This window comes from Pleurodeles waltl, chromosome 4_2 (genome assembly GCF_031143425.1).
Source record: "Pleurodeles waltl isolate 20211129_DDA chromosome 4_2, aPleWal1.hap1.20221129, whole genome shotgun sequence".
NCBI lineage: Eukaryota > Metazoa > Chordata > Amphibia > Caudata > Salamandridae > Pleurodeles > Pleurodeles waltl.
The window spans coordinates 637,176,232-637,199,296 of NC_090443.1; positions in this window are offsets into that span (position 1 = coordinate 637,176,232).

The following is a 23,065-nucleotide window of genomic DNA, read 5'->3' on the forward strand; positions in this document are numbered from 1 at the left end:
GGGTCTGGAACATTACCCCCTGTCATTCTCCCCCATGAAATAAAGGAAGGCCTGGGACCCCATCTCCACACCACAACAAAAACAGAGGACTGGGGAGCACTACTGCACCCCCCACAGCACTGGCTGGCATGCCTCCCCATGCCCATGTCAGTGAGGATCAGGACAGCCACAACCAGCGGCAGCACCCTAAAGCTCTGAGTTGTTCCTTGGAAGTAGGGACTACAGTTCACAGAATGCACCTCATCAGAATCCTCAAATGGCCACTGGACACTGATCATCTGGGCTCTTCTTGCAGGACTTGATGCAGGGGACTCCGGTCAGCTCCTTTGCACCACTAGCTTAGCAGTTCTTAATGATTAAAAATTCATATCACCTGTTCCATTTATTGGATTTTTGTCATTTTAGTGTAATTTAAAAGATACAAATATTATCAATTGAAAATTGGTGTTGGGTTTTTATTGTGCATTACCTATTTACTGTTTTTTTTGTTTTCAAATACTTTGCACACCTTCCTCCTAAGTTAAGCCTAACTACTATTTCCTAAGCTACCAAGGATTGAGGTAGAATTAATTTACTGACACCCTGACTGGACCTAGGGTTGATTTGTGACCTAAAGGTAAGTGTAGGTACTAACTTGCCCTTACCAATAATTAACTTTCCAACAGTGCAGCTGTTGCAGTCCTTGTGAGTGAAGTTCTTCAGGTTGAGACCGGGGTTTAGGAAGGCAGTCCTTCTTCTCCAGTATCTTTTTCCAGCAAGGATCCGAATTGTGAGGCAACTCTGCCATATGTATCCTTGTTCCTGGAGTGAGAAGCAAGGGGTTCTCCTGTCCAATGGGGTACAGGCCACCACCCCCTGGGGTGACCACTTCCTGTGAAGTGTGACAAAAATCAGTCCCAGAAAGCAACATTCTCTCTATATTAAATTCAACATTGGCGAATTGTTGGATTTATTGTAACATTTGATTTGATACCACACTTGCTATTCTTAGCTCATCATTATTGGAAATAAGACTATATTATTTTATTATTGTTTTTCCCTCACCAGGGCTTATAAAACATATTTTATAAAGTGCTTGCTTATATTTACACTGCACCCAACTCTGGGGGCACCTAGGTCAGACCTTAGGAGTGACTTATATGCAACATTAACTAGTTTGAGATTCAGGAAGTACTTATAATTCCAAAGTTGAATTTGGGGTACATTTTAACTTAATGGCAGCCAGCAAGTCGGCCTGCCTTTACAATGATACCAGGGACCACAGCAGTGCACCCAAGGGTGCCCTATCTACCGTGGCGTCCCTAAACCTTCATGCCCTACCATATACTAGGGACCTATAGGTAGGTTGTGAGAGCCTAATTTGCATATACTATTTTAAACAGAGAACTGGCCCTGGGATTGGTTAGCAGTGCCCAGGGTATAGTAAGAGTCAGAAAACAGCAGTATCAGCTAAAAATGTGGGAAAACGTTAGGGGGCTTCTACAATCAGCCCAGTTTTCACACAGTAATGTTACTTTAATGTACTCATTCAAAAAAAGATTCATAAAATATTTTATTATCGACTAATGGATCTGATTTTTTCGATTTTTTAATATTACATTTTATTTATTGACATTGTTAACTAGTAGAAACAAAGAAATAATCTATTTTTTCCTATGGAGTTATATTTTAAGCCCCCACCTCCATATCGTCAACTGGAGAGTGCTGCATTACCAATGGTTGGCCATGTGGGGTGCTGAAATTACTTTAGCTGTGAGTTGTAGTATTCTACTTCTGTTCCTGGTCCCTATGTGGCTGTAGGAACTTTAAAAGTGCAGTTTGTGAATAGCAATGGGATTATTATTTTGTGATGGGTGCATCTCATGACCATTTCTTGCCCATCCCTAAATCCTTAAATCCCCCTGTACTCTTTCGTAATCTGCACTAATTTAGTACTAAATGTGACTCTTTTTTCCAGGCGCTGACCAGTTCCTCATGTATTTACTATTAAGGATCTGGTCATGAATTTAGGTGTTTATTTGGTGCAATAATAACATCTACAACAAGTGTGTGAGGTCCAACATGGAGATTTTGCTGTTTAACACACCAAAATCAGCATGTTACATTAAATACCATATGCTTCTCCCCATCAAATTTTGGAAGGTTTGACATGCCGAAATTTAAGGAAGGTTAAATTATTAAATTATTATCGGATGAAGTTAACACCTTCAAAACTGCAATTTCAGCCAGTACATAAACAGGGATTTAAGCATGGATCGGAATTAACCAACCTACTCGTAATCAGGCCCTATGTAGTAAAGTTACATGTGTGCAGACCTCCCCATAGAAAAGATTGGAGGTAGAGATTTACACTTGTAGGTTTGTCAATAGCATTTTGTAGTACTTTTGTAGTACAATTATAATAATACTAAATACACTGCAAAATGCAGTTTATAAATACGTCCATCAGTCTTTATCTGTGGAGTAAAACATGGTAATGATGAGAGGCATGGTGCACAAGCCCTCCACATAGAAAATGTCAAGTGTAAAATACATTTTCTACTAAAATAGGGGTACAATTAGATGTTAGTGAGTAAAAGGTTTTCTTTGTATGTGTGTTTTTTGGGTTTGTGTTGCTGATGTGTGGGTTGATGAGTCCTGTTTGTGATATTCCCCCATTGCTGCCCCCCTTGCCCTGAAGTTAAGCTCTGGAGTCATGAGAGCCAGCTGAAGTGTGTAGGAGGCTGGACTGGCTTGTAGTGAGTACCAAGGGGTACTTGCACCTTGCACCAGGCCCAGTTATCCCTTATTAGTGTATAGGGTGTCTAGCAGCTTAGGCTGATAGATAATGGTAGCTTAGCAGAGCAGCTTAGGCTGAACTAGGAGACGTGTGAAGCTACTACAGTACCACTTAGTGTCATATGCACAATATCATAAGAAAACACAATACACAGTTATACTAAAAATAAAGGTACTTAATTTTTATGACAATATGCCAAAGTATCTTAGAGTGTACCCTCAGTGAGAGGATAGGAAATATACACAAGATATATATACACAATAGCAAAAATATGCAGTATAGTCTTAGAAAACAGTGCAAACAATGTATAGTTACAATAGGATACAATGGGGAAACATAGGGATAGGGGCAACACAAACCATATACTCCAAAAGTGGAATGCGAACCACGAATGGACCCCAAACCTATGTGACCTTGTAGAGGGTCGCTGGGACTATTAGCAAATAGTGAGAGTTAGAAAAATAACCCTCCCCAAGACCCTGAAAAGTGAGTGCAAAGTGCACTAAAGTTCCCCTAAGAACAAAAGAGTAGTGTTAGAGGAATAATGCAGGAAAGACACAAACCAGCAATGCAACAACTGTGGATTTCCAATCTAGGGTACCTGTGGAACAAGGGGACCAAGTCCAAAAGTCACAAGCAAGTCGGAGATGGGCAGATGCCCAGGAAATGCCAGCTGCGGGTGCAAAGAAGCTTCGACTGGACAGAAGAAGCTGAGGTTTCTGCAGGAACGGAAAGGGCTAGAGACTTCCCCTTTGGTGGACTGATCCCTCTCGCCTTGGAGAGTCGTGCAGAAGTGTTTTCCCGCCGGAAGGACGCCAACAAGCCTTGCTACACGCAAATCGTGCGTTTGGCGTTTTTGGGCGCTGCTGGGGCCCAGGAGGAACCAGGAGGTCGCAAATTGGACCTGCAGAGAGAGGGGACGTCGCGCAAGACAAAGAGCCCTCACTGAAGCAGGTAGCACCCGGAGAAGTGCCAGAAACAGGCACTACGAGGATGCATGAAATGGTGCTCGCCGAAGTTGCACAAAGGAGTCCCACGTCGCCGGAGACCAACTTAGAAAGTCGTGCAATGCAGGTTAGAGTGCCGTGGACCCAGGCTTGGCTGTGCATGAAGGATTTCCGCCGGAAGTGCACAGGGGCCGGAGTAGCTGCAAAGTCGCGGTTCCCAGCAATGCAGCCCAGCGAGGTGAGGCAAGGACTTACCTCCACCAAACTTGGGCTGAAGAGTCACTGGACTGTGGGGGTCACTTGGACAGAGTCGCTGGATTCGAGGGACCTCGCTCGTCGTGCTGAGAGGAGACCCAAGGGGCCGGTAATGCAGCTTTTTGGTGCCTGCGGTTGCAGGGGGAAGATTCCGTCGACCCACGGGAGATTTCTTCGGAGCTTCTGGTGCAGAGAGGAGGCAGACTACCCCCACAGCATGCACAAGCAGGAAAACAGTCGAGAAGGCGGCAGGATCAGCGTTACAGAGTTGCAGTAGTCGTCTTTGCTACTATGTTGCAGGTTTGCAGGCTTCCAGCGCGGTCAGCGGTCGATTCCTTATCAGAAGGTGAAGAGGGAGATGCAGAGGAACTCGGCTGAGCTCATGCATTCGTTATCTAAAGTTTCCCCAGAGACAGAGACCCTAAATAGCCAGAAAAGAGGGTTTGGCTACCTAGGAGAGAGGAAAGGCTACTAACACCTGAAGGAGCCTATCAGCAGGAGTCTCTGACGTCACCTGGTGGCACTGGCCACTCAGAGCAGTCCAGTGTGCCAGCAGCACCTCTGTTTCCAAGATGGCAGAGGTCTGGAGCACACTGGAGGAGCTCTGGACACCTCCCAGGGGAGGTGCAGGTCAGGGGAGTGGTCACTCCCCTTTCCTTTGTCCAGTTTCGCGCCAGAGCAGGGGCTAAGGGGTCCCTGAACCGGTGTAGACTGGCTTATGCAGAATTGGGCACATCTGTGCCCAACAAAGCATTTCCAGAGGCTGGGGGAGGCTACTCCTCCCCTGCCTTCACACCATTTTCCAAAGGGAGAGGGTGTCACACCCTCTCTCAGAGGAAGTTCTTTGTTCTGCCATCCTGGGCCAGGCCTGGCTGGACCCCAGGAGGGCAGCTGCCTGTCTGAGGGGTTGGCAGCAGCAGCAGCTGCAGTGAAACCCCAGGAAGGGCAGTCTGGCAGTACCAGGGTCTGTGCTACAGACCACTGGGATCATGGAATTGTACCAACAATGCCAGGATGGCATAGAGGGGGCAATTCCATGATCATAGACATGTTACATGGCCATATTCGGAGTTACCATGGTGAAGCTACATATAGGTAGTGACCTATATGTAGTGCACGCGTGTAATGGTGTCCCCGCACTCACAAAGTTCAGTGAATTGGCTCTGAACAATGTGGGGGCACCTTGGCTAGTGCCAGGGTGCCCTCACACTAAGTAACTTTGCACCTAACCTTTACCAGGTAAAGGTTAGACATATAGGTGACTTATAAGTTACTTAAGTGCAGTGTAAAATGGCTGTGAAATAACGTGGACGTTATTTCACTCAGGCTGCAGTGGCAGGCCTGTGTAAGAATTGTCAGAGCTCCCTATGGGTGGCAAAAGAAATGCTGCAGCCCATAGGGATCTCCTGGAACCCCAATACCCTGGGTACCTCAGTACCATATACTAGGGAATTATAAGGGTGTTCCAGTAAGCCAATGTAAATTGGAAAAAATGGTCACTAGCCTGTCAGTGACAATTTGGAAAGAAATGAGAGAGCATAACCACTGAGGTTCTGATTAGCAGAGCCTCAGTGAGACAGTTAGTCACTACACAGGTAACACATTCAGGCACACTTATGAGCACTGGGGCCCTGGGTTACCAGGGTCCCAGTGACACATACAACTAAAACAACATATATACAGTGAAAAATGGGGGTAACATGCCAGGCAAGATGGTACTTTCCTACACAACCCCCCCCCAAACGAAGGACAATAAGACTAGCCATTACCTGATGAGTCTTCATTGTCTAAGTGGAAATATCTGGAGAGTCCATCTGCATTGGAGTGGCTACTCCCAGGTCTATGTTCCACTGTATAGTCCATTCCCTGTAGGGATATGGACCACCTCAACAATTTAGGATTTTCACCTTTCATTTGTTTTAGCCAAAGTAGAGGTTTGTGGTCTGTCTGAACAATGAAGTGAGTGCCAAACAGGTATGGCCTCAACTTCTTCAGAGCCCAGACCACAGCAAAGGCCTCCCTCTCAATGGCAGACCAACGCTTTTCTCTAGGGGTCAACCTTCTACTAATAAAAGCAACAGGTTGATCCTGGCCCTCAGAATTAAGTTGTGATAGGACTGCCCCTACTCCTAATTCAGATGCATCAGTCTGGACATAGAATTTTTTAGAGTAACAAGGGCTTTTCAGGACAGGTGCAGAGCACATGGCCTGCTTCAGCTCCTCAAAAGCTTTCTGACAGCTTGCTGTCCATAATACCTTTTTAGGCATTTTCTTGGATGTGAGGTAATTAAGAGGGGCTGCAATGGAGCCATAGTTCTTAATGAACCTCCTGTAATACCCAGTGAGGCCTAGGAAGGCTCTCACCTGAGTCTGAGTGGTAGGGGGAACCCAATCAATAATAGTTTGGATTTTCCCCTGAAGTGGTGCAATCTGTTCCCCACCAACAAGGTGTCCCAGATAAACCATCTTACCCTGCCCTATCTGGCACTTTGAAGCCTTGATAGTGAGGCCTGCCTTTTGCAGGGCCTCCAAAACTTTCCATAGGTGGACCAGGTGATCATCCCAGCTGGAGCTAAAGACAGCTATATCATCCAAATATGCTGCACTGAAAGCTTCCAGCCCTTGCAGGACTGTGTTCACCAACCTCTGAAAAGTGGCAGGTGCATTTTTCAAACCAAAAGGCATTACAGTAAACTGGTAATGTCCTCCAATGGTAGAACATGCAGTCTTAGGTTTAGCATCTTCTGACAATTTGATCTGCCAATACCCTGCAGTCAAATCAAAAGTGCTTAGATACTTGGCAGATGCCAGTGTATCTATAAGCTCATCTGCCCTGGGTATAGGGTGAGCATCAGTTTTGGTTACCAAGTTGAGACCTCTATAGTCTACACAAAACCTCATTTCCTTCTTTCCATCTTTAGAATTTGGTTTTGGTACCAGTACCACAGGAGAAGCCCATGGACTGTCAGAGTGCTCAACCACTCCTAGTTCCAACATTTTCTGAACTTCTTGCTTTATGCAGTCCCTGACATGGTCAGGCTGCCTATAGATCTTACTTTTGACAGGTAAACTGTCTCCAGTATCTATATCGTGCTCACACCAAGAAGTGGTGCCTGGCACAATAGAGAAGAGTTCTGAAAATTGTCCTAGGAGATTTATGCAATTATCTTTCTGCTCAGCAGTAAGACAATCAGCCAAAACTACACCTTCCACAAGAGCATCTTGTTCTGTGGAAGAGAAGAGATCAGGTAGAGGATCACTGTCTTCTTCCTGTCCCTCATCTGTTGCCATGAGCAGGGTGAGATCAGCCCTGTCATAGTAGGGTTTCAGGCGGTTGACATGGAGCACCCTAAGGGGACTCCTGGCAGTGCCTAAGTCAACCAAGTAGGTGACTTCACCCTTCTTTTCAACAATTGTGTGGGGTCCACTCCATTTATCTTGGAGTGCTCTTGGGGCCACAGGCTCCAAGACCCACACTTTCTGCCCTGGTTGGTACTGAACCAAAACAGCCTTCTGATCATGCCATTGCTTCTGGAGCTCTTGGCTGGCCTGAAGGTTTTTACTGGCCTTTTTCATGTACTCAGCCATCCTTGATCTGAGGCCAAGTACATAATCCACAATATCCTGCTTAGGAGCTTTTAAAGGTTGTTCCCAACCCTCCTTTACAAGTGTGAGTGGACCCCTAACAGGGTGTCCAAAAAGAAGTTCAAAGGGGCTGAAGCCCACTCCTTTCTGTGGTACCTCCCTGTAGGCAAAAAGGAGGCATGGTAGAAGGATATCCCATCTCCTGCTGAGTTTTTCAGGGAGTCCCATAATCATGCCTTTGAGAGTTTTATTAAATCTCTCCACCAGTCCATTTGTTTGTGGATGATAGGGTGTTGTGAACTTGTAAGTTACACCATACTCCTTCCACATGGCCTTTAAGTATGCAGACATGAAATTGCTTCCTCTGTCTGATACTACTTCCTTTGGGAAGCCCACCCTGGAAAATATTCCCAGGAGGGCCTTTGCCACTGCAGGAGCTGTAGTGGTCCTTAAAGGAATAGCTTCAGGATATCTTGTGGCATGGTCCACTACCACCAAGATAAACCTATTGCCTGAAGCTGTAGGAGGGTCAAGGGGGCCAACTATGTCAACCCCTACCCTTTCAAAGGGAACCCCAACCACCGGCAGTGGGATAAGGGGTGCCTTTGGAGTGCCACCTGTCTTGCCACTGGCTTGACAGGTTTCACAGGACTTACAAAATTCCTTTGTGTCCTCAGACATCCTAGGCCAATGAAACAATGGAACCAATCTGTCCCAAGTTTTCATTTGACCCAGGTGCCCAGCTAGGGGAATGTCATGTGCCAGGGTTAGGAGGAACTTTCTGTACTCCTGAGGAATCACTAATCTCCTGGCAGCTCCAGGTTTAGGATCCCTATGCTCAGTGTACAAGAGGTTGTCCTCCCAGTAAACTCTGTGAGAGTCACTGACATTCCCATTAGCCTGTTTGACAGCTTGCTGTCTGAGACCCTCTAATGTGGGACAGGTTTGCTGTGCCACACTCAGCTCCTCCCTGGCAGGCCCCCCTTCACCCAAAAGCTCAGCAGTGTCTGCTTCCAGCTCCTCTGGTGTAGGTTCTGCACAGGGAGGGAATTCTTCTTCCTCAGAAGTAGAATCCACTGTAGAGGGAGGGATAGTATGAAGTGGTTTGCTTCTACTAGCCCTAGCTTTAGGGAGCACTTGGTCCATTGTTCCAGGATCCAAGCTTCCCTGTCCTTTTTGCTTTTTGGCCTGAGCCCTTGTCAAAGCAAAAATATGCCCTGGGATGCCCAGCATTGCTGCATGGGCCTCCAACTCCACATCTGACCAAGCTGATGTCTCCAAATCATTCCCTAATAGACAGTCTACCGGTAAATCTGAAGCTACCACAACTTTCTTTGGACCAGTTACCCCCCCCCCAGTTGAGATTTACAACAGCCATGGGGTGGCTTTGTGTTATGTTGTGAGCATCGGTTACTTGGTACTGGTGTCCAAGTATGTGTTGTTCAGGGTGCACCAGTTTCTCAATCACCATTGTGACACTGGCACCTGTGTCCCTGTAGGCCTGGACCTCAACACCATTTATTAGGGTTAGTTGCTTGTACTTCTCCAAGTTATGGGGGCAAGCAACCAAAGTGGCTAAATCAATAGCCCCTTCAGAGACTAAAGTAGCCTCGGTGGTCTCCCTAATCAGACCAACCCCAACTAAATTACCAAAAGTGAGCCCAGCTACTCCCTTGGATTGGCTATTAGTAGGTTTGCTCCCACCACCACTGCTATTAGTAGGGACACTAGGTGTAGCAGTAGGGGTTGTAGTGGTAGGAGCTGTGGTGCCTTTCTTTGGACAACTGAGATCTGTTGTCCAATGGCCTTTTATTTTACATAAATAGCACCATGGTTTCTTTTCCTTGTTCTGATTAAAGGAGGATTTGGACCCACCACCCCCACCAGAGTGTTTTTGTGGGCCTGATGCAGACTCATTTTTAGATTTGTCCCCACCCTTGTCAGAAGACTTACCATCCTTCTTTTTGTTGCCATCTTTGTCACCCCCTGTATGAACTTTTCTGTTCACTCTTGTTCTAACCCATTTGTCTGCCTTCTTTCCCAATTCTTGGGGAGAGGTCAGATCAGAGTCCACCAAGTACTGGTGCAACAAATCAGACACACAATTATTAAGAATATGCTCTCTCAGGATTAAGTTATACAGGCTGTCATAATCAGTAACTTTACTGCCATGTAACCACCCCTCCAAGGCCTTCACTGCCTGGACAATGAAATCAACCCAGTCTTGTGAAGACTCCTTTTTGGTCTCTCTGAACTTTATCCTGTACTGTTCAGTGGTTAAGCCATAACCATCCAGGAGTGCATTCTTAAGAACTTGGAAATTATTAGCATCATTTTCTTTTACAGTAAGGAGCCTATCCCTACCTTTTCCAGTAAATGATAGCAATAGGATAGCAGCCCACTGCTTTTGAGGGACATCCTGTACAGCACAGGCCCTCTCAAGTGCAGCAAACCACTTGTTAATGTCATCCCCCTCCTTATAAGGGGGAACTATCTTGTGCAGATTCCTGGAATCATGCTCTTTTGCAGGATGACTATGGGGAATACTGCTGCTGCCACCATGGGTTTCTAAACCCAACTTCTGTCTTTCCCTCTCTACTTCTAAAGACTGTCTATCCAAATCCAGCTGTTGCTTCTTGAGCTTCAGTCTGGTTTGTTCCACTCTCAATCTATTGAGCTCCCTTTCTAACAATCTGTCATCAGGGTGGGTGGGAGGGACATTTCTAGATACAGAGGTATGATGGGAATGAACAGAAGGAGACCTGTCCCTTACAGAGGGCACCCTAACAGCTTGGCTACCAGTATAATGTGAGAGCACACCATTAGTATGGTGTGATTCAACCTCTGTACCAACTATGCTAGACTGTCTAGTAATGGGCAGGCTGAGAAGTTTATTTCCTGAACCTTTTCCTGGGGGAGTCCCTGGATCAGATTGAGAACCATTAGCTACTTTTTCTACAGATTGGGCACTTATGGCCTTATCCTGTACTCTAAGCATATTAATTAACAGTTCTAAGGAAGGATTCTTCCCTACACTCAAACCTCTCTCTATGCAGAGACTCCTTGCTCCTTTCCAGCTAAGGTGATCATATGCAAGTTTGGACAGTTCAACATTTTTTCCTGTGCCAGACATTTTTTAGAGAGAGTTAAAGTGATAGAAAAAGAGAAAAAAGTTTTCAGAACTTTTTGGAAAGACAGAAAAAACTTTTTAAACTTTTAAGAACTTTTTGAAAGTTTTAGAAGTACTTTTCAGCACTTAGAAAAGAGTGAAAAGAGGAAATGCAAAACTTTTTGGCTATGTGTATATACACTGACCTTGTTTTGTATATTTTTCTCTTATGAAAAGTACAATGACAAGAGTGGTAAGCAGTCTCAAGCACTTATCCCACCACTGCACAACCAATGTAGGAGGCTGGACTGGCTTGTAGTGAGTACCAAGGGGTACTTGCACCTTGCACCAGGCCCAGTTATCCCTTATTAGTGTATAGGGTGTCTAGCAGCTTAGGCTGATAGATAATGGTAGCTTAGCAGAGCAGCTTAGGCTGAACTAGGAGACGTGTGAAGCTACTACAGTACCACTTAGTGTCATATGCACAATATCATAAGAAAACACAATACACAGTTATACTAAAAATAAAGGTACTTTATTTTTATGACAATATGCCAAAGTATCTTAGAGTGTACCCTCAGTGAGAGGATAGGAAATATACACAAGATATATATACACAATAGCAAAAATATGCAGTATAGTCTTAGAAAACAGTGCAAACAATGTATAGTTACAATAGGATGCAATAGGGATAGGGGCAACACAAACCATATACTCCAAAAGTGGAATGCGAACCACGAATGGACCCCAAACCTATGTGACCTTGTAGAGGGTCGCTGGGACTATTAGCAAATAGTGAGAGTTAGAAAAATAACCCTCCCCAAGACCCTGAAAAGTGAGTGCAAAGTGCACTAAAGTTCCCCTAAGAACAAAAGAGTAGTGTTAGAGGAATAATGCAGGAAAGACACAAACCAGCAATGCAACAACTGTGGATTTCCAATCTAGGGTACCTGTGGAACAAGGGGACCAAGTCCAAAAGTCACAAGCAAGTCGGAGATGGGCAGATGCCCAGGAAATGCCAGCTGCGGGTGCAAAGAAGCTTCGACTGGACAGAAGAAGCTGAGGTTTCTGCAGGAACTAAAAGGGCTAGAGACTTCCCCTTTGGTGGACGGATCCCTCTCGCCTTGGAAAGTTGTGCAGAAGTGTTTTCCCGCCGGAAGGACACCAACAAGCCTTGCTACACGCAAATCGTGCGTTTGGCGTTTTTGGACGCTGCTGGGGCCCAGGAGGGACCAGGAGGTCACAAATTGGACCTGCAGAGAGAGGGGACGTCGCGCAAGACAAAGAGCCCTCACTGAAGCAGGTAGCACCCGGAGAAGTGCCAGAAACAGGCACTACGAGGATGCGTGAAACGGTGCTCGCCGAAGTTGCACAAAGGAGTCCCACGTCGCAAGGAGACCAACTTAGAAAGTCGTGCAATGCAGGTTAGAGTGCCGTGGACCCAGGCTTGGCTGTGCATGAAGGATTTCCGCCGGAAGTGCACAGGGGCCGGAGTAGCTGCAAAGTCGCGGTTCCCAGCAATGCAGCCCAGCGAGGTGAGGCAAGGACTTACCTCCACCAAACTTGGGCTGAAGAGTCACTGGACTGTGGGGGTCACTTGGACAGAGTCGCTGGATTCGAGGGACCTCGCTCGTTGTGCTGAGAGGAGACCCAAGGGGCCGGTAATGCAGCTTTTTGGTGCCTGCGGTTGCAGGGGGAAGATTCCGTCGACCCACGGGAGATTTCTTCGGAGCTTCTGGTGCAGAGAGGAGGCAGACTACCCCCACAGCATGCACAAGCAGGAAAACAGTCGAGAAGGCGGCAGGATCAGCGTTACAGAGTTGCAGTAGTCGTCTTTGCTACTATGTTGCAGGTTTGCAGGCTTCCAGCGCGGTCAGCGGTCGATTCCTTATCAGAAGGTGAAGAGGGAGATGCAGAGGAACTCGGCTGAGCTCATGCATTCGTTATCTAAAGTTTCCCCAGAGACAGAGACCCTAAATAGCCAGAAAAGAGGGTTTGGCTACCTAGGAGAGAGGAAAGGCTACTAACACCTGAAGGAGCCTATCAGCAGGAGTCTCTGACGTCACCTGGTGGCACTGGCCACTCAGAGCAGTCCAGTGTGCCAGCAGCACCTCTGTTTCCAAGATGGCAGAGGTCTTGAGCACACTGGAGGAGCTCTGGACACCTCCCAGGGGAGGTGCAGGTCAGGGGAGTGGTCACTCCCCTTTCCTTTGTCCAGTTTCGCGCCAGAGCAGGGGCTAAGGGGTCCCTGAACCGGTGTAGACTGGCTTATGCAGAATTGGGCACATCTGTGCCCAACAAAGCATTTCCAGAGGCTGGGGGAGGCTACTCCTCCCCTGCCTTCACACCATTTTCCAAAGGGAGAGGGTGTCACACCCTCTCTCAGAGGAAGTTCTTTGTTCTGCCATCCTGGGCCAGGCCTGGCTGGACCCCAGGAGGGCAGCTGCCTGTCTGAGGGGTTGGCAGCAGCAGCAGCTGCAGTGAAACCCCAGGAAGGGCAGTCTGGCAGTACCAGGGTCTGTGCTACAGACCACTGGGATCATGGAATTGTACCAACAATGCCAGGATGGCATAGAGGGGGCAATTCCATGATCATAGACATGTTACATGGCCATATTCGGAGTTACCATGGTGAAGCTACATATAGGTAGTGACCTATATGTAGTGCACGCGTGTAATGGTGTCCCCGCACTCACAAAGTTCAGTGAATTGGCTCTGAACAATGTGGGGGCACCTTGGCTAGTGCCAGGGTGCCCTCACACTAAGTAACTTTGCACCTAACCTTTACCAGGTAAAGGTTAGACATATAGGTGACTTATAAGTTACTTAAGTGCAGTGTAAAATGGCTGTGAAATAACGTGGACGTTATTTCACTCAGGCTGCAGTGGCAGGCCTGTGTAAGAATTGTCAGAGCTCCCTATGGGTGGCAAAAGAAATGCTGCAGCCCATAGGGATCTCCTGGAACCCCAATACCCTGGGTACCTCAGTACCATATACTAGGGAATTATAAGGGTGTTCCAGTAAGCCAATGTAAATTGGAAAAAATGGTCACTAGCCTGTCAGTGACAATTTGGAAAGAAATGAGAGAGCATAACCACTGAGGTTCTGATTAGCAGAGCCTCAGTGAGACAGTTAGTCACTACACAGGTAACACATTCAGGCACACTTATGAGCACTGGGGCCCTGGGTTACCAGGGTCCCAGTGACACATACAACTAAAACAACATATATACAGTGAAAAATGGGGGTAACATGCCAGGCAAGATGGTACTTTCCTACAAAGTGTCTGTGAGGATTTCAGGGCTGACAGAGATTCATGAGTTCTCACTGAAGGTAGCAGATGTCCAGCTGTGTCCTAGGAGAGTGTGGCAGAAGGGAGATGCTGCATGTATCTAAGAGCAGACTAAGGGGCTGATTTAAGAGCCTCTAGCACCTCCTTGAGCACCATTAGTGTATTTATTTTTATGCTAATGTGGCCCTATGAGGTCAAAATCTCCTTACCAAATTTACAAACTTGAGCCATGCATGCATTGTGCTACTTTGTAACCCTTTGTGCTAAATTATGCCTGTGCCAGACATACTGTTGAAAAAGGGGGTGTTCCCCCCTTAAGGGGTACAAAAAAATGGGGCAAGGGAATCTAGAGGAGGCATGCCATTTTTTTCAATAGGCCTTAATGAGCTTTGCAGGATTAGCGTAAACAGTTGTGACACTAATCCTGCAAAGCTCCAAACTAGCATCAACAATGTTGATGCTAGTTCCCCTAACTACAGCCATGGTGCATAGTATCTTAGATCTGACGCACACATGTTGGCATTAAGGCACTAAGGGGTGCAAGAAAAGTGGTGCTGCACTGGGTGCAGAGCCACTTTTCTTAAATCAGGGCCTAAGTGTCTCTGAGTCAGTTGTGTTTCTCTGGGGCAATATGAGGGGCTGCGGATCATCTCTGTAGGTGTACCAGGTTGCATGGTTCTCTCTGAGGGTAGTTGAGAAGACTTGAAGCTGTCAAAGAATAGTTATGCCAGCATGTGTTGTATATCAGAATATTATTGACAAAAATATAATTAAACATAAATAGTGTGTTCTAAATATTGCTAACAAAAGGTTGTCTCAATTGATGGAGATTTTATATTGTTAACTTCAATAGTGCAATATTCTTATAAAGGATATTCGGGAAACTATATTTTTCTCAGACAATATCTAATCCACAATATTCTGGTACCTTAACCCTTAGTATGCGGTGTCTGAGGTATTTTTGAGAATATCTGCAGCCAAACTGAGATTATCAGTTACTTGAGAAAGGGATTTTGTGGAGCATATTCGATACCTAACTGAGGTGGTCTGCTTTATGAACGAGGGATCATGTAGACCAACTTGTATGAGGGACTGACTTATTTTTTAGGGCAAGCTGAAGGAATCTATTATCAGACTAGAATTCCCAGAAGGTGAGATGATGTTTCTGATGACCATCTGAAAGTTTTTGAAGAAAGAAGGATAAGGGTCTGTGAGGGATGGCTGTTGTTCTCTGATGGTTGGTTGATGTAAATACAGGGCAAGCTGAGGGTGTCTGATGGTGACACAGAGTTGAAGTGCAGGTTGAGAAACTGTGAAATCAAGGTATATGAGGGCCTGATGCTGCCTGTGAGAGTGAGTTTAGCATGGCTGAATGTTACTTTGGATTATGTGAAGATCAGCTGAAAGTCTGTGGGTCATCTGAAGATGTCTTAATGCCAGTGGAGTGCATTTGTGAGCATTCCTCATCCCAACTGACTGACTATCAGAGCAGAGTGAAGGTATCTGAGAACCAAGGGACAGTTTATGAGGAACAATGGACTCTACCCAAAGCAATTGGCGGTGGTTAGATTTATTGCAAGCTTTCTCCCATCCCCTTCTGTGCATTTGATGTAAAGGCCTGAGTCACCAAGGTATGCATGGATGTTGATCCCTTGCTTGTTGTGACACTAGAACCAAGTTACATCCTACTGATGTGCCCCAATCAGGTCAAAACCAGTCTTACTCACTTGTGTTCTAGCTCAGAGAGGACCTGGCTTGTCAGTTTGGGTTGGACTGTTCCTATTGGAGCAGGGTCAAGACTGATTTGCATATAGCTGGGTCTAATCTGAGGTAGAATGGTGGGCAAAAGAGACGGGTTGAGATGCTACCCCAAGTGATTGCCAGTGCGAGAATTATTACAAGCATTCCTCCCATCACTTTTTTTGAGTCTGATAGTGTCTAAAGACCATCTTAAGGTGTTTGAGGGACTGCTGAGCTGAAACGGACTGTGGATGTTGGAGGACCAATTGAAGGCCTTTGAGTGCTAGATGATGGCTTCATTTAGCTTGCTGGTGATATATAAGTGCCATCTGTTCATTTATGAGTGTGGATTAAGGTATCAGAAGTCCTGCTACTGACTAAGGGCCAGATGTACACACCTTTTTTCTTGTTGCAAATGGCCCAATTCACAGAATCAGGCCATTTGCAACAAGAAAAAAACATTTTGGTTTGTACAAACCCTATTTTGTGATTCGGCAATCTATTTACCGAACTTCAAAATAGGTCTGTGAGTTGCAATTAGGAAGGGGTGTTCCCTTCCAATTTGTGAGTCGCAGTGCAATGCATGATTGTTTTGTGAACGTGAATGCGGTCACAAAACAATCAGAGTTAGCACCGATTTCAAATTGGTGCTAACACATTCGCAAACAGGAAGGGGTCCCCATGCGACCCCTTCCCTTTGTGAATGGTACAGAACACATTTTTTCAGAGCAGGCAGAGGTCCTATGGACCACTGCCTGCTTAAAAAAATGAAAAGAAAACATTTAATTTTTGTTTTTGAATGCATCTCGTTTTCCATTAAGGAAAACGGGCTGCATTTTAAAAAAAACTGCTTTGAAAAGCAGTCACAAACATGAACTGTCCCCAGCAGGCCACTATCCCTGAGAGGGTGGCCATTCCCAATGGATTGGCAAATTGTGACCTACCTGATGAACATTTATGAGGTAGGTCATTTGGGACCCCATTGGGAATCGCAAACAGTGTCATTGACACTGTTGTACATCAGGTTTTGTGACTTACAAATTGCGAGTGGCTAAGACTTGCAATTTGTGAGTCGCAAAACCTAATATTCGTACTTGTGGCCCTTAGTTTTTTGGCCTGGTGGGGATCTGCTGAAGCCTGGCTGATTATGCATGAAGGCTGTTCATAGGTATCTAAAGGTGGTTTGAGGATAACTGAGGACCAACTCTTGGTTCCTGTGGGTAAAATGGATGGGTGCACCAGTAAGCTGACATTGTCTTTGGGTCATATCCAGGTTTCGTATTAGTGGTGCACACCTTTCACTGACATATGCATTCTCTGGGGTTCCGTCGTGGTATTTTTCGCCATATGTGGGTATCTGATAAACAGCCACACATGATGACAATGACTGCAATATTATGTGGTACCTGGGCACATGTTGGCAATATTTTAACATAACATGAAGAGGTACCAGAGACATTGTATGTGCATGCCACTACATCGCGGGTCATTACGTCATCTCTCATTCATCACCCCTCTGTTAATTATTATACTTATTACATTACATTATCATTATTACTGTTTAAATAATAAACTCTTGCTCTTAACCTATGTAGATTAACTAACTTTTATTACATACTATCCGATGATGGGGGATGCAGTGTTCCATAATGTACGAGGAATAATATAGTAGTGTTATGCGCCTTGAGCACATGATGACAGAGAGAGGCACAGCGACAAAGAAAATAGATATTTTTGACGGAAGTTTTGTATTTTAAAAGGGTGAAAAGCTATTACACGAAATACAAACCATGCTGGGATACAGAATATTCAGATAATAAATATTTGTTTTACCGTAGTTAACAGTAACATATCATATAGCCAGAAGGGCAAGGCTTTGAACAGTTGTAACCTTGGATTTATGTTGCCAAGATCCTTTGATGTAGGTATTGCATTTAGGGAGAGAGTCAGACAGGGGGTTTTATTGCTCCAAAAAATAAATTTTTCTGCAGAGAGCTAGGATTTGTAATTTATTTTAATTGTTCCCTTGAAAATTAGGGAAGCAATTTGAATTAGTTGGTATCCAAAGAAGGCTGATATTTATATACTTGTTTCAAAGAAAGAGGCGATGGTGGCGGGTGAGTTGCAGGTGCACAATTGTATGTTGCAGTATGGAGGTAGAGAATGAGGTCTAAATGGCTGCCAAAGGTTTGCATTATCTACAAATATATGGGGAGTATGGAGAGTTGGTGACTGTCCTAGATTTAAATCGATCCATGCTACAGGAGAATGAATAATATGTGACATCCTCGTTTTCCTATCTAAACGTGGTGGTCACATTTTAATTCGACAAGTTGGCCTTTTCCTAAAACTAGGTCAGGCTTCAAACAATGTATGGTTTCTTATCAGACTGGCAAGAAATGTACATTAGTGAAACATTACAGAAGTTAATGTTATTCATTTCCTGGAAGAAAAAAGGAGAAGACGGCTTGGCAGTTTTTTTGTGGCAGTTTATAATATGGCTTGCAAGTTTAGGATTGTGAGAAGTAGATTTCAAATTGTTGATATTCATAATTGTAGCAATCTTTGACAAGAGTGAATACATTTTTTCCCTGCAGCGTGTTCATTTTTACTGCAAGAGGGTTCAAAACAAATGGCTGTTTCCCGTGCTTAATTTGTGGAAGAATAAGGGCCAGATTTAAGCAGCCCTGGCGTCTTCACAGCATCACTTTTTGTGACGCTCCGGTGGAGCTGACCACTGCTCAATATTTACAAGGAGGTGTAAAGCCACTTTTTGTGCCTTTACACTTCCTTGTAAATATGGGCCCCTCTGATGTAGTTTTCTGCATCAGATGGCGTGCAATTGATGTTGCGGTGGGCATTCCACCACAACATCTATTGCTTTTGACACCACCCCAGATTTACAAGAAATCGTAAATCTGTGGCAGTGTCAAAAACTAACACCACCCCAGGGGTGGAGTTAGCATGGCAAAATGAGAAGGAATGCTTTTATTCCTCCTCGTTTTTTTGCTTTTTCTGTGTGTGCAGCATTCTGCAGCACACATAAAAGAATCAAAATGCAATGGATGATTGTTTATGTGCAGGAAGGTGTCCCTTCCTGCACATAAACAATTATTCCAAAATTACACTTTGGTACTTCTATTTGTACTGCATTTTGTGCTGCAGTTATGCATCAAAAAAATGAATGCGGGCTAACGCCATTCCTTATCACCATCTGTGCGCCATATTTAAAAAATGACACAGCACTGCAGAATGGAGGAGGAAGTCCTGCATCCCAGGAAGACCTGGAGGAGATGGTGGCAGTGGTCATCCCAGTGGGCTGGTCACTGGAGTGACAGCACAGGACAGCACAGACTACTAAGAACTACCACACATGCATGGTAAGTTGCAGGGGGTCTATCTGGAATTTTACAAATGGCAGAAGGGGGAGGCACATAGGACACATTGAATGCATGCAAAACGGTCGCCTCAGGATGCATAGGGCCAGAATCAAAAGGCCCCTTCACCACCAGGAGCCTCACTTTTAGTGAGGCTCTTGTGGCACTGTGCACTCTGACATATACACAATGTGGTGTTAAGCCACTTAAGGTTGCTTAACACCACCTTGTAAATATGGCCCCTAGACATGCAGCACTTTGCCTGTAAAAGGCCTTCTATCAGTGTGGCTGTGCCACAACAACACCCATTGCATATTGTTGCCCCAGATCCAAAACTACATGTTAACGTGAGGCTGTGACTAAATTCAACAACAAACACAGGGGTGGTGTTAGGATGGTGCAACATGGTGAAATGCTTTCCTTCCTCCTCGTGTCATTGCCCTTCTTATGTGTGCTGCATCCTGCAGCACATATGGAAAAGCCAAATCGCCATAATACATTGTTTATGTGCAGGAAGGGACACCCTCCTGCATATAAATAATCTATCCCATTAGTGCAGGCACTCTTGCAATATGGTGCAAGGATGCCTGTGGAACTTAAATATGTGCAGGCTAAGAGGAAAACACAGGGTGCATCGTATTCCTGTAAATAGGGCACATCCATGCATTTCAAAAGTGGCACAGCATGGTGCCGCTATTTTTGCAACTGCACCGAGCTGCACCGCTTTAGAAAAAATCTGTGCCTCTGTGTACAACATGTCCTACGCTACTTGCACAGGGTGGCTCAACAAAAACTCTCCCACTCCTCCATGTACCATTCAGGAATGGGCAAAAAGGAGAACACATACAACATATGGGGCATGTCTGTGATCATCATTTGTGCTGCTGTACAAGTAGCTTCAATTTCACCATGTAACAAGGTTGCCTGTGTTGTGAGATTGTGCCACATTAACAAAGTCTCAAAATGCATGCATTGATCAACATTGTACATACTTACACCAACATATGCCTGTTGCAGATATGCTTTATGCAAGGAAATGCCCCTAATGTAGGGAGGGATAAACTAATGGGGCTGATAGTCCATAAAGGTTGCACTGTGCCATCCAATTAGCACATGTATGTGGACTGCCAAAGGCAGATGGCAAAGTTACACCAGCATTGTAAGCAATGGACCTCCCTGTGCTTTGCTGCTACTAGTCCCATCATTCATGGTGCCCATGCAGTAAAGCACCAAAATAGTGACAACACACATTACACTACTGAGGGAATGTCCACCATGGTGAATAGGAAGGTAAATGACATGCGACCATGGTGTCAGTGGCTGGGGAAAGGAGCCTGCAAGGAATATGATGGTGTGGGATCAATGTACAAAATACATTTATTGAAGGTTGCCCCATATGTGATTCACAATGGAACATATAATAAGCAACTACAACCTTGGGTCTGTAACAAGTCAGGGAGCCACCAGCAGCAAGTAAATGATGGGCTACGTCAACAGCCACTACAGTCAAAGATTGACATTTCACTATCCCATTGTAGAGGATGAGGCCTTACCTCCTGCCGACTTGACTGTCCTGGATTTTACAGATGATATGGATGGCCAGCTGCCAATCATCAATAAAGAGACTCTCCAGGATTTCCCAGGTTCCTTCCAGACACCACCTCCAGTCACAGGAAGGACACACAGCATTGTGAGATCTCCACACGAACCACCCAACCACCAAGACACAGCAACAACCAGTCCTGCCCATCCCTGGACTTTTAGGACCCATACATCACCCTTCAGAGGACAGCGGTAGGAGTCCAGCGGGAGCTGGCCAAGCAGGTGGGGATGGAGACCATGGCAGGCAGCCTAGATGGAGTGCAGAGGTGCCTCAGTCCAAATAATGACAACTCAGATCTATCAGAGGTGCCCACTCCCTGCTACATGGATTCCATCAGTCCCAGGCCGACATAGGTGCTGTCATGAGGCAGAGACTTCAACAACTGCCCTCCCAAAGGAAGTAGCAGGAGAGATAACAGACTGGGGATGATACAAAATCCCCTGGAGTTCATACAGCGGGAAGTGGCCTCCCTCAGTGAAAACTTGGCTGCCTACCACAGTGATGTAGCTGTGGAAGGAACAACATTAACACGTAAAACTACCCAATAGCACTAGTCTGTGCCAAATGGACAGTATCTCCTTATTCTGTGCTTAAGATCATGCCAGTGCTGTGACAACTGAAAATGTGCCTTCTTCACTGAATCACTGTTGACTTGTCTGCTATGAACAGTCATTGTCTCAATTCCTACCTATTGTCAATTTGGGCACCTCCTCACTAATGCACACTTCTCTTACCCATGTCTCATGACATGTCCCTCACTCTGGGACTCTGAATGTACATCAAATGGCTCAGGATCTCTCATGGGGCAGTGAACTGGACATTGTACTGCACTGGAAAATAAACTTGCACATGTAAATAAATCACCATAATCACAAGATTCATTCACTTTTTTCAGTGTTTAATCAACTCATATAAATGTTTGCATTGTGTGAAGCAATGTCAATGAGAACAGAACCAAATGACATATGTGGCTAACTGTCAGACACAAAGGCACATGCTAGGACTCAAACATGATAAAGGTAACCAATAGTATTGTGGACTGCAAACACCTTAGTGAGCATCACAAACGTGTATTGAACATATCTACATGCAAGCTGACATATGCCATGAATGGTTCAGATATCAAGTGTCAGTAAATCACCCTGACGTATGCACCAACACTGCAAATATGTGGGGAACTGAAGATCATATTTAAAACTGTGATAGGCAGCTGTCAGTTTGCCAGTATCTATACCTCAAATAAGGTGGAGTATAATGTCCAACACTTTTCTAAAAAGATTGTGACAGATCTTAGTAATGACAATAGCATGACAATACCATCATTACATGTCAAATATATTGTATCCATACACAATCAGAGTGTCAGGAACTGCGCTGCAAACTGTCTTGAGTAGCTGATGTTATAGCGCTGCCAATCAGACAAGTCATTGGTCATTGGGGATGCACATAGTCATACATGTAAATCAAACCTGAATGCAGGCCCTGAGGCATTTCCCCAACTTGGCCAGTGGAGGCATGATCACACCCAGGCAGTCAATCATCATGGACACCCAATTGTCCGAAATATACAAGGATTTATTGGTACCCAAAAACATAAGCTATTGACAACTTAACCTACTTACTAACCTACACTAAGCTAACCTATACTGACTCATCTTAACTTAAACCTACAGCTATCTATCCTATTCTAAACTTAACCTATACACATAACACCACTCAATACACATTGTCCCCCACCCCCTTACGAGACAATAGTTGTGTAGGACAACATGAACTAAACTACACACACTAACAAATCCTATGTTCTGAACAAATACATATTGTTTTCTTTTTTAAGAACAAATTGTCCTGGTTTTTCTTTTTTTTTTGTACATAAACTCCTAATTATAACCTCCCACCCTACACTAAATATAGCTTACTACTAACCTAGAATATCCAACCTGACCTATGATTAACCCCCTAAAGCCCACTAAAACTTTGAACGATGCACACTAGGGAAGGGAAGGTCAATGGAAGTGGTGAGTTGCCACACCTACAGCTTCTTGAGCTTTCTCTTTATGAATTTCAGAAATTTATATTTTTGGCCATTATCTGCCTCAAGTCTGACCAACCTAGCCTTCAGTTTGGCCATGTCTTTTCACATTTCTGCCTCAAAACTGGCCCCAGTGGCAGATGGTGGTGGCTGTCATGGTGCTGGTGCTGCAGATGTTGAGGGTGCTGGACCTGAAGGAGCACCATGGACTCTGGGTGCTGAGGACATTCCTATAGTTGAGGTGGTTATAGGATGTTTGGCTGGTCCATCATTAGGGAAGACCTTCCACGCCCCAGACTTTTATGCCATATCTCCTTGCCATCTTCCTGTAACCAGACTAGATCTT